At 33.7% G+C, this 12,155-nt stretch overlaps 1 pseudogene; it reads right to left on the bottom strand.

Annotated features, from left to right (window-relative positions):
* Window positions 1–950: 950 nt before the first annotated feature.
* On the bottom strand, window positions 951–11,290 carry LOC122022791 (annotated as a pseudogene).
* Window positions 11,291–12,155: the final 865 nt, after the last annotated feature.

Here is a 12,155-nt window from a genome sequence, read left to right as displayed (position 1 = left end):
TTTTATTTGCGCCTGTCAATTGCTATAGTTCACTACTTTTTTCTCTGAGACCGAACACTAACTTGAACGTCGAAAGACCAACATTAGGAATCCTTTTTATGACCCGATATTGACACTTCTTGTGTTACAAGACAGCACCAAGCCTTTGTCAAGTCAACAACATAGACACGTCCTAACCCACTACCTAAAACTGAACTACATGTATTTAAGGTTTTCTCAAGGCAGATGCTGCCCCCATAACCACAGCTTGCAGCAGCTTTGACAGATTTCTTTTCTCTGAGAATCTTTCGTTGTTGGAGAGGCTGCTCCTGCTCTCTTGCCAACTCCAATGACAAGCTCTCCTTAAGTTCGTTCATTCCAATTGAGTTTTTGCATAAAAGGTAGTTAATCAGTAATCAAGCAGGCAAAATGCTACAATCAGTCAACACGATTTTCCAATGCTGCCTAGTTTTTTGAAATAAGACCCAGAAGGACCGTAAAAAAATACAACTCAGCGGAAGTATTCCACTCTTTTTATCTGGACTGGACTGGATTGGTTCTTGTTCCTGGGTTGGCCACTTGAGAAGTACTACTATTCGTACATTTATATTGCATTGATAAGGTAAAACGAACACTGGCCTGAAATGCCATCTTTTCGTTGGTTGCAAGAACATGGTGCCAACCCCGGTCCTTCGACTCAGGAGGCTTAGGACGAAAAAAAAAATCTAAAATAAATTTTTAATAATATATAATTCATTTAAACGATTTCTTCTAATATTTCTATTTATAAAATCGTCTATAATATTATCAGTTTCAAAATTTTTCAAAATATTTTTCTCAATACATTTTTCATTTGTTTACCATTTTACAAATTACAACCTAAAAGGATAAAAGTAAAAGACAATATCAAAAGGTTCTGAAATATGAATTTGGACCTAACTACCCAAGGCCCTAATTACATGTCTAAAAAGATAAAAGTAAAAGACAATATCAAAAAATTCTGAAATATTAATTTGGGTCTAACTACTCAAGGTCCTAATTACATGCCTAAAAAGATAAAAGTAAAAAATAATATCAAAAAATTCTGAAATATGAATTTGAGTCTAACTACCCAATGCCCCAATTACATGCCTATAATACATAATACTAAAAAAAAAAAAAATTGGACCCTCTCAAATTCTAGACCTAGGGCCATCGTCCAGTACCGCCCTCCTCCAGGGCCGGCCCTACATGGTGCACGAGTCGGCGAAAAGAAGTAATACCTTCGATGGGCATTGCTGCACTTCTCTTTGGAAATGATATGTTAGCAAGTAAGAGGAATCCGCTTGGCCTTATGGTTAGCCTCCATATCCAAGTTATCATCTAAAGAACTTAAAGACTGCAGACCACTAGAAATTGTTGGTATCATGAAAGGACAGGAATTCACAACTACAGTCATGTCATGAGGTACTTGATATGTCTCAATTGCTGAATCGATTAGCATATTCTGCTGATGGGCACTGACAGAGAATTAGTTAGTGATGGCTAGAGCCCAAGGGATACCACGAACCTTAGCCTCATTCAAAAGAAGTGACATGGCCGGAAGTGAACTTTGTGTATCACGCCATCTTTGTACTGTACTGGATAAATTATGCACAAGGACAACCAGATCTGTTTTTCTCCTGAGGTCACAAACACCTGCTTCCAATTCCTCCCGAAAACTAGAAATCTCTTTTTGTAATGAGTACAGTGAGAATAGGTTGCTGCTTTCAGAGTTGAAAAGCATCCCACATCAATCGTGATAAAGAAAGCTCAAAAATTGCTTAACATGAAGTTTTAAGTATAAAGGTGGTGATGGATGTTGCCAGTTATCATTTGCAAACCCTTGGATACCTGATAATAATCCATTGCTTGACTACAAGTACTCACTGCCATAGCTCTCAACGTCAGGCTAACAGAAGAACTGTTTTTTTTTGGTTCCTTGTAAAGAAAAGTCAAGAAACAGAATTAATATAAGAGTGATCCTTAGCAGAAAATAGTAAACAATTCTAGATATAGAATCCTTTTAGCCTAGCTTTTCTTAGAAAAGTCAAGTTTGGCATCTCTCTCTCTTTCAAACACTTTCCCCGGTGCAATGGTAAAAATGCTCAGTTGTCTCCTAAGTTGCAAGAAATTTTTTATCAAATGAGATTTACAACTAAAGAATATTGGACTTCTAGATCGTCCATCGTAAGTGCTTCCTGATTTACCTGATAGGTGATGAAAAACTTCCGTAAGATGGGGCCGATCATCCCAGGCTTGACATTACCCAACCTGATTAATTATTTTTTTTCTTTTAAACACTTTCCAGTAGACTTTGAAAAATAGAAAACATGAACTCTGCTGGCTCCAGCTCTGACGCTTGTGACTTAAAGTATCTTATAAAATCCATGTAATTATTTTTCCATGAAATTTGTTGATCCACACTAGTAATATGCCATGTAAAAAAAAGTTGGCAGCTAATCACACCACCATTTCTGATTTAGGATGCTAGTCGATGCAGACTGCAATAACTGACTGTAAGTGCTCATTTATATTTTCTTACAGCGAAATTTCTGCTGTAATATTTAGATACTGGGAGTTATATTTAGAAAGTTACCTGCAGGCTTACTGCAACAGAATTCAAATAGCAAACTCCACCTTCTACAAGTTTATGTTCAACCATATCTGAGTAAATAAGATCAAGCTTTGCTCTATTCCTCTGACTATAATCCAGCAATGCAATAAATAAACTAGTCTTTCCAGCACCCTGTAAACATTCAGTGATAAACCCCTGAAAGATCAAAAATATTATCTAGCATGAAAAATATGATACCTAAAACCCAATTAATCGCACTCTTCGTGTTCTGACATGAACCTCTTTGGAGATGGTAAAGAAGTCACTGGTACAGTATAAAACAAAGTTGTTCAGACCATCACTACATGTATTTCTTGCTTCAAACAGAGAGCCAATTTCATAGTCCGGATCTAAGCTGCTATGCTCTGCAATTGAGTTGAAATGAAAGAAACATTTAAAACTGGAAATTCTGGTGGATGTTTTAAAGGACGGCCAATTAAGATCCGCATCTCTTGTGTCTGTGGTTGCATCCCATCATTTGTTGAGGATGGAGGTGGCACTGAAGGTAAGTTTTCCACTGTTGTTGAATACGTGTTATAAAAAACATGTGTGTAAACAAGAAATAATAATACTAATAAAACATAAATTACCTTGATAATAGAATTAGAAATCATAAAGCTGGTGCCTAAACAAACTAGATTTTTCTGCCACAAAGGTGTTGCATGTTTTTTCCTTTGTGTTACAAAACATGCAAAAGACAAGCTAACCTCATTGCATTTACAAAGGGTAGCCCAGTGCACAAAGCTCCCGTCAATGAGAGGTCCTAGAGAAGGGTTGGATAACAGTGGATATATTGTATGCAGCCTTACCTTGTATTGCAAGAGATTATTTCCACGACTCGATCCCGTGACCACAAGGTCACACGGTAGTAACTCATTGCACTTATACATGGGATAAAATAGAATACCAAGAAAAAATAATAGAAAGAGTAAAGAGATGAAAATAGCTAAATGAGACGTGAGGAGTCCAGTTTCTTATTATTACACTTAACTTTCATAGTGCTAACATTGGACATTCACAAGCACTACAAGGACTACAAGCAAAAGAATCACACACTGCATATGTTCATCTAGTCATGCCCATTGTCAATGTACTTAAACTATTTATTCTACTCTTCCACCATTCCATTATGGGAATAATCTTCTTTCTTCTAACGGGCATTGCCAAATAAAAAGAAAAAAGAAGATAAGAAGACTTAAAATATGTGTCAAGGGTGGGGATCATTACCAGTCAAAATAAGTCAAACTGAAGCATCAAATAGCCCCATTATGAATTAACATTTTGTTAGAAATTAATATATCAGCCAATAACCAAATATGATCAAATAGCCAACAAACAAGCAATTTTAGTTGGTTCCTCAAACATAGACAATTAATGATCATATTATATGAATATGAATATAAAAAAAAATCAAAATATGCTTGGTGATTAATTTATCAGTCATAAATCAACAATGATAAATCAGCCAAGGGAAAACCAAGTTTAGCTGATTTCTCAAACATAAGCTATTAATGAAAATGTTATATGGATTGATGAATATTTATCAAATGATTGCTTTGTATATGAGATAACACATTAACATTACATATTAGCCAAAGTAATTGCTTCAGAAACCAACAAGTTTGAGATAGATGCAAAGATAATACCAGCTTTCATTTACTTGAGCTTGTACAAGGCAAAGGTGAAGCCCATGTCACACAATATTAGCTTTCATAGGCTCCATGTTTTTATCACCAGGAATTCCAGTTCAACCAAGAGGAAGAATAGAAGTTGCAATTTGGATAACATGAGGCTCCATAATGTGGCCAAACTCTACAGCACCAGGAGCTGCTAGGCCAAGTAATTAGTGTGGAAAATGTGGTACCTGCTCCATCCCACGAAAGGGAGGAGCACACATACATATAGTCTGCCAAAAATAAAAAAAATAAGGCACTCAATTTTCACTCGAAGTCACTACCAACGATAATGCATTTGAAAAATTAAATTATAAAAAATGTCTCCCACTACATTCACCCAAAAAAAGCAACCACAAAAAACATGGTGAACCACACTCAGGACATTGATATAACCATGGTGGCAAAAAGACGGCTCTCCCCCAGCGCCTTCGACAGCCTATCCCCGGGTCAACACGGAAGAGGGGACATTGATACAACCGTACACTTTGTATTAATATAAGTTTGATTAAGTTCATTATGAAGAACATCTGCCAGAAACAATACTTCCAACTTCCTATAAAGCATGATTCTAACAGCTCCTGGTTTTATGAATTGTGGGTCAAGGTGAAACAGATATTCTTTGGACCAGGATCATCCAAGAAAAGGAACTCGTGACTGTGCAGTGTATCACAAAGGATATGAGTTTACATCAACAATTGCGATTATGCAGTCCATGGTTAAGTAGATTTGTACAACAAGGAAATATCATCAGAACCTAAACTTATTATTCAGATTAATCAGAAAACACATTTAAGGGATACTGAAAACAATGTCCTTGTGGCCTGATTCAGCAACAAATACATTATTCAGGAAGCCTACTATAGTACGTGCAGAAGACAACATGACCAAAAAATTTCCAACATAAAAGGTAAGTCTTACTTCTGAAAGTGAGACCTATATGACTTCATAGAATGTGATTGAAAGCGCTCCCTTAATTCTGTTATGACAGACCTAACCTGCAAATGCCTTTCCCAGGGCAAAGCATTCAGAATGAGTAGCTAGTGTTTCTTATCATTTAAGTTAAAGGGAAAAAAAACAATAGTACTAGAACAAAAGTACTATTAAACTAATTCATAATGTGTACACTCGTACCGATGTCAATTCCGAGTATTCTGCACCAGAAAGTGACTCAACTGATGAACTTCCCCTATAAGTAGAGCTGGTAGAAAACATTAAGGTTGTTATTCAAGTTAGAAGATGGTCATTTAGTAATTGTTAGCTCAATCAAAAATAAAAAAGGCAGAAAAACAGTTATTTGAATATATATGAATGCTAAAACTTAGTACATACATGATATGGAAGCAAGTGATTACTATTAAAAGCATAAAGATAAAGTAAAATATCTTAAAATGATCAAAGGTAGATCTGAAAAGAATAAGAGGAAATCCCTTTTAGTGTGTTCCTTGAGAGGCAACTGTATGAGTTATACACAAAAGCCTCGAGAAGTTGTAAATGTTGAACTTAGAGACATGCTTGAGACCATTACACAAAAGAGACAAGGATGTGAGTATCTTTAAGTAACATTAGTTGTAGTCATAAATAGCATAGTGAGATGTGGGACCATTTCGACATTATTTCTAAATATGGTAAAAAAAAGGAGCTCAATGCAAAAGTTGCAAATCTTCTAATGACCACCTAATTTGCCACATAAAAATCACATGACACTAGGAAAGCTATTGCTAAGATGACACTATCCTTTGCCAATAGCGAGCTTACAAAGCTTGTGAAGCTTGAGTCATCATTTTTATAATCAATTCAAGTGACTTCAAATATTTTATAAGTTATCTTCAACTTCGGAAGCTTCAAAGGAAAACAATGCATGCAAACAAAATAAAAATATTTCTAATTCACAATAAAATTTAATTAATATTTTTACATGCATAACATGTTTATAGTAATCGTAATGCACAATCATACATTTGTCTCACTGCACATTGGATAAATAATAATTGGTCAATTCAAAAACGAATAAATAGTTTTAAAAGATTTTAAATTTCCTTACAATGGTCATGCTATTATTTATCATATTTATAATACTATTCATTTATATGGTATAATTGAAAAATGATAATGTTATTGTTTGATAATATGCCAACTAATGATTCTACAAAAAACAATCTTAAAAGAAAATTTTAACATTAACATGGCAGATAGTTTTTTTTTTTCACATTCATTGTGTTGCCATGTTTTAAACCTTGTATGCATACAAGATTAAGCTTAGAGTAAATTATAAAAATATTGCATAAACTAGGAACACAATTAATTTGTCCAATATCACTCTCTCAGACAGAAGATTTTAGAAATATATAAAAAACATTTAATAATTATAAAAAATGTTAAATAAAAAAATACAAAGCAATCATATCATTTAAGAGCCCATTAAGACTGTTTATAAATGAAACACTTTTATGCTAACAAGTTAGGAAATAATAATTAAAGCATATGTTGAAAATAGATGTAACATTTTGTAATTTTTTTATGCTTGCACAAATGAATTTTTATATCTCAACTTCACACTTAATGTTTTATGCATCATGTACAAGTGATCTATTTAAAATCTATAGATATATTAACATATTCTATGAGGTTATTAAAGTAAAATGTATTCAATTTACCTCAAAAGCTATATTCCTGACCACTATAATAGTTTCTGGTACCATTTTCTCATGAAAGTAAGAAATAATATTCTTATACATGAGAAGTAATATTCATATTGAATTAAATTGCTTATAGTGTGTTAAAGTAAAGATGTAATATTCATATTTTAATTAATAAAATTTTAGATTTTTTATCTAGTTTTTTTCTGATTTTTTTCTATTTTCTGAATTTTAAAAAAATAATTTTTATATTATTATTATTATTATTATTATTATTATTATTATTTTAAAATATATTTTAGCCCAGCAAGCTTAGGCTGAGCAACTGGTGCACATCACAAGTTGTGTTAGGCATGGTACAAAATCCGGCCGATCGGGCCTATCCCATGGTAGGTCCGACTAACCCGTTTCGGCACTTTTACATTCACACAATATTGCAACATCTTTTAGTGACAAACAAATGATAATAAATTTAATAAACTATCAAAAGGAATGTATATGCAAAGCCGGAGTGTACTCTCACTTTCTAGTGTATGAGAATGCTCACCGAAGTAACAATTTAAAAATAACTGACAAAACCTTCTAATATATTTACTTATAATGTTAGCTTAAGGAAGCAAAAGAAACAGACAGAAGGATGTGGCTACCCGTCCAAAAGGTACATAAGAAGGCAATAACGGAACTCTGTGCCACCGCCTTGACTCCCTAATTTTGCTGCTGTTTTTCCCAATTACATGGCTTTCAATTGCAACAGTCCCATCGGGATCAAGAGAAGTCAAAAAAATTCCATCAGAATCCTCATGGATTTCCAAGGACTGTGGCTCTGAGACGGCTGTGGTAAATGCAGAATGAGAGCTATAATTTTCAAGTGAAGACACATTTAAATGCTTACAAACAGCCTCTAGAGCAAGATTTGTGAGTCTCCATATCGAAGTCTGAACAGGGCCAACTCCAAGGACTGACTCTTCCCCATCGTTTGTTTTGTCCTTTTGAAAGCTTGACCTACTTGTCTCTTCTTCATATGTTGAACCTTCATGAAAAGATGGTTGCTGAACTTGTGTATTATAACGATGAAAATATGCAAGAGACAAGATACGCGGAACCAAATCTTCAGGAATGCAATATGTTTTGAAGTAGCCTTGCCATCCTTTCTGGTGAACATAACTAAAATCATGTAAAAAAGAGACATCATAAATGTATTGTTGTGAAGTTAGCATTGTTGCAAATGACAAACTTACCCAAATAAGCAACTAACACAAAAGTTCCCCAATCTAGATCAAAATTCTAACAAAAAATATAATGACTATTCTTCTACTACAATTAAATGACAGAACATACTCTTTCAAAGCAGCATTACCAACAGGTGGTTGAGAGAAAGTTATATATTTCACAGGAACATTCTCGTGCTCTTTAGCCAGCGAAGATGTTGCTAGATCTCTCAAAATTGCAAGTGTAAACAGCACAGCTACCTGGCATCATAAAGAGAGCAATCAGAAGACAAGAAGTTCATATTAGTATACAAGACAATATAAGTAGGGTATAATAAATATCACTTACAGCTCCACCAAGTGAATGCCCACAAAGAACAAGCTTATGTTTTTTTTTCTGAGCATTTATACAACTTCAAAGCTGGAATTCCTTTAGCACGTGTCAAGAAACCCTGTAAAATAATTAAGGGAAACCAGTTGCGTTAACAGTGAGTTTCAGACAAACTTCAATTTGGATCAATTGAAGGGATTACTTTCTATGTTAACAATACTCCAAAGTAAATTTATCAGCAACACACCCTATGTGCAGCAGGCTTTGGAGTTTCTCTCAATCGCTTCCGTTTTTATTGAATTGGCTTTCCAAGGTTTTCATCAATCTTCTTTTCCTTGCCAGCATGATCAGATTCAATATCACTCAAATCATCCACAGCATTACCCTCATGGAATATGGCTCCCTGAAGTATATTTGCATCAGCTATGACATCTCCAAAAGAATGATGAAAGATCAGTAACTTTGTAAGTTTTTCTATTATTAATTTGAAAATTCAGGAATTCCATAATCTTATTGTTGTGCTTATTTGTATTGTTTTGTGCCAATGAATGAAGTATAAATGGTATCCCCTGCCTCAGCTAATAGGTACCTAACAGACAGAATAAGCACATATAAATAATCAAACAAAACATAAATGTCTTGTCACAAACTTTACTGCTTGGCAACTTACCCAAAAGCCTAAGCTTAGGAAAGGAACAAATTTACATATTTACATTAATAATACTCCCCTCCTGTGTGGTTGGTGAACTTAATTAAACTAACCCAAAACCCAACCATGCATTCATTCAACCCACATGTACAACTGTCACAAACATGTAGATGCAGTCAAAGACTGAAAAAAAGTGCTCAATTAAAGAATCAACAGGGGCCTGACTCTGGATTAGAAATATCAACTTCTGTGCTTGTGTTTTATGTTCTTTTTTCAATTACAGAATCGGAGTACGTTAGATCTGAGTGCTTGCTGATAAGTGTTAGGCCAGTAGCAGTTAAAGATGTTTAAAATTAAAAAAAAATAGAAAATAAGAAAAAGCAACAAGATGATGGTTTCTTTTACAACCCAAAGCATGCAAACTCATTGCATATAAAGCAAACAAATATCCTTTTAATACTACTATAGCTCACAAAATACAAGTCTATGAAAAGAGTATGAGAAAATAATAATATCAACAAAAATTATATAATAATCCATTCAGTTTGGTTACTTGGATTAAGTAACAAACTATAAAATTGAAACTAGAAATAGAAATTTTTTGATATGCGATAAATGAAAGCATACCTATGGGGCACATGGTCCAAAGAGGATTGAACTCGCTCAATAGAAACAATTTGCCCTCTGAAATCATACTTAAATTTGTTCATGTACCACATCATATCAGAAGCAGGACTCTGTCAGTTTAAAAATGTCATAAATGATCAAAGTAGATTCAATGAGTTGAAATTCAGCATGATAATGTTCATTACTTATATACTAATTAAGTCCAAGAAACTTAACTCTAAGGCCTTGTTTCACTTGAAAAGATAGTAAATTTAAAGGATGAATACATAAAAAGACAAAAAGGTGGAGGAGAAGGATGAAAAGAAAACTATCCTTTCAGTTGTCTATTTAAATGGATGTAAATGAGGACGAATCACTTTTTGTCTAATCAACAAGTATTAATTAATTTTTCATTTGATTTTAGGCGGATGAGTTAAGGCCAGATGGTTAAGTTATATCTCTTTAAATGTCCATGTTTTCTCTTTTCTGACAAAGGAAACAAAAGATCCTTTAATTTATCTCTTCAAGGAGACAGACCCTAAACTTTAAGCTAGCTGTAGCGATTCTTTTCAATATGGTGATATCATTTGAGGAACGCTTTACCATGTCTTGCTCTTAGTCTTTTTTTGCAACAACAATCTAGTCTCATCTTATGATTCATTAACAAATATAAAGTCTTATATTAAAACAAGATGTCTATTTGCTGAATCAAAAAATAATAATATAAGGGCAAAAAACGCTCGATCATTTGGAACTTTATCTACTTTCCCACGTGATTGTCAAAGCTCTTTTAACCAATTCATCATGTGAAGGGACGTTTGAAATACGGCTAAGAGCTAGAATTATCACATACCACCAAACACAGTGAACTATGACATTTCAGCTCGAGTTGAAGATCAATCTGATTGTCCAAGAAAGAAGTGACACTTTGCTATGCCTAATCCGCTGTCTATTATGTCTAGTTCCGGGTTCCAACTACTAGCGTGTGACTCGTGTCACCTCTACCAAAAAAAGCATGAAGAAAAACAGATTAACGTTGGGAACAGATATTATGAATTTCTTTCCATTCCCTAAAGCCCTTGCTCATACTTGTGATACAGACACCGGCAGTGCAAAACCTTTTGAAGAACATCAATAAGCAAGGCAAAGAAGGCGCATAGCAGAAACAGATATAATCAACCTTATATACGCACTCGGAGAGAATCAACCTTATATAATCTGTCCGTGCTTTACTCCCTCTCATACTTGTGGGGCCGGGTTGAGGGGGCCGCTGGGTTGGCGGTTCCAACCTTTTGCAGCATCGGAGAGAATCATAGAGCAGAGGATCTCTTGAAGATCGGCGATGGATTCTGCTTTGACGGCGCGACAGAGGTCGTTAAGCTGCCGCAGATGCCGCTTGAGCGCTTCTCGAAGGGCCCTCTCCTGATTCTTCCGATCGCTCTGGCTTTTGCACGGCGGCCATCGCCAATGATGCGGAAGGGTGACGAGAGTGGCGAGGGAGGCGTATGCCGCGGAATCGGGTTTTTTTTTGTCAGATCCGATCCCAGAATGAAGGAAGAAACTCATCGCTTTGCTTTTATTGTGTTTCAGGTCGGACGATGTAAACTAATAAAGTTGTTAAATTGTGTTTAAAATGAATTAAATTATTAAAATGATTATTCAAGTGGTTTAATTTTATTTTATTTTTATGAATTTAAGTTTGATTTAAGTTTCATTTGAACTTGATTGATTTGTTTAGATCAAATCGAATGATTGTTTGAAAAGTTTATAGTTTTTTTCGATTGATTATTAAAATTGTTAATATATTTTTATTTAATTTTTAAAAAATTTATTTATTTATCATATTGATAAATATAAACATGATTTATAAATTTTATTCATCAACGTTGTTTATAAACATGATTCATAAACTTTATTCTATTCGTGAATATTTTTCACGAACAATTTATAATCTTTCATATCCGATCAAGAATGAAGGAAGAAATTCGTAACTTTGATTTATTTTGTGTTTCAAGTAGGAGCGTAAACTAATAAAATTTTAAAATATTCAAGCTTAAATTGAGTTAAGTAAGGCTGGTCATAGTAAACTAATAAAGTTTTAAGATATTTAAGACTTTAATAGTTTTTTATAAAATATTATTAGAGATATTTAATTTTATTAATAAAAATTAAAAGGATAATTTATACATTTACAAATAATTATTTTCACAATTGTATGTAAATTATTTTCACAATACACTGAGTCGTGTATCTTGGGTAAAGTTTACTTCTTTATTAGTACAAATGAAAAAAAATAAAAATTCTTTTATGATAGACTTTCTAGAATAATTTATTAAATATACTGTTGACTTTCAACAACTGATCCCACTTAGTGAAAAAAGACTTGGTTGTTGTCAAAATATTTTTATAAAAAAATATCAATTACTAATAACTAT

This window comes from Zingiber officinale, chromosome 9B (genome assembly GCF_018446385.1).
Source record: "Zingiber officinale cultivar Zhangliang chromosome 9B, Zo_v1.1, whole genome shotgun sequence".
Classification (NCBI taxonomy): domain Eukaryota; kingdom Viridiplantae; phylum Streptophyta; class Magnoliopsida; order Zingiberales; family Zingiberaceae; genus Zingiber; species Zingiber officinale.
Note: the sequence above shows the minus strand (reverse complement) of the source record. Positions and strands in the feature narration are given on the sequence as shown.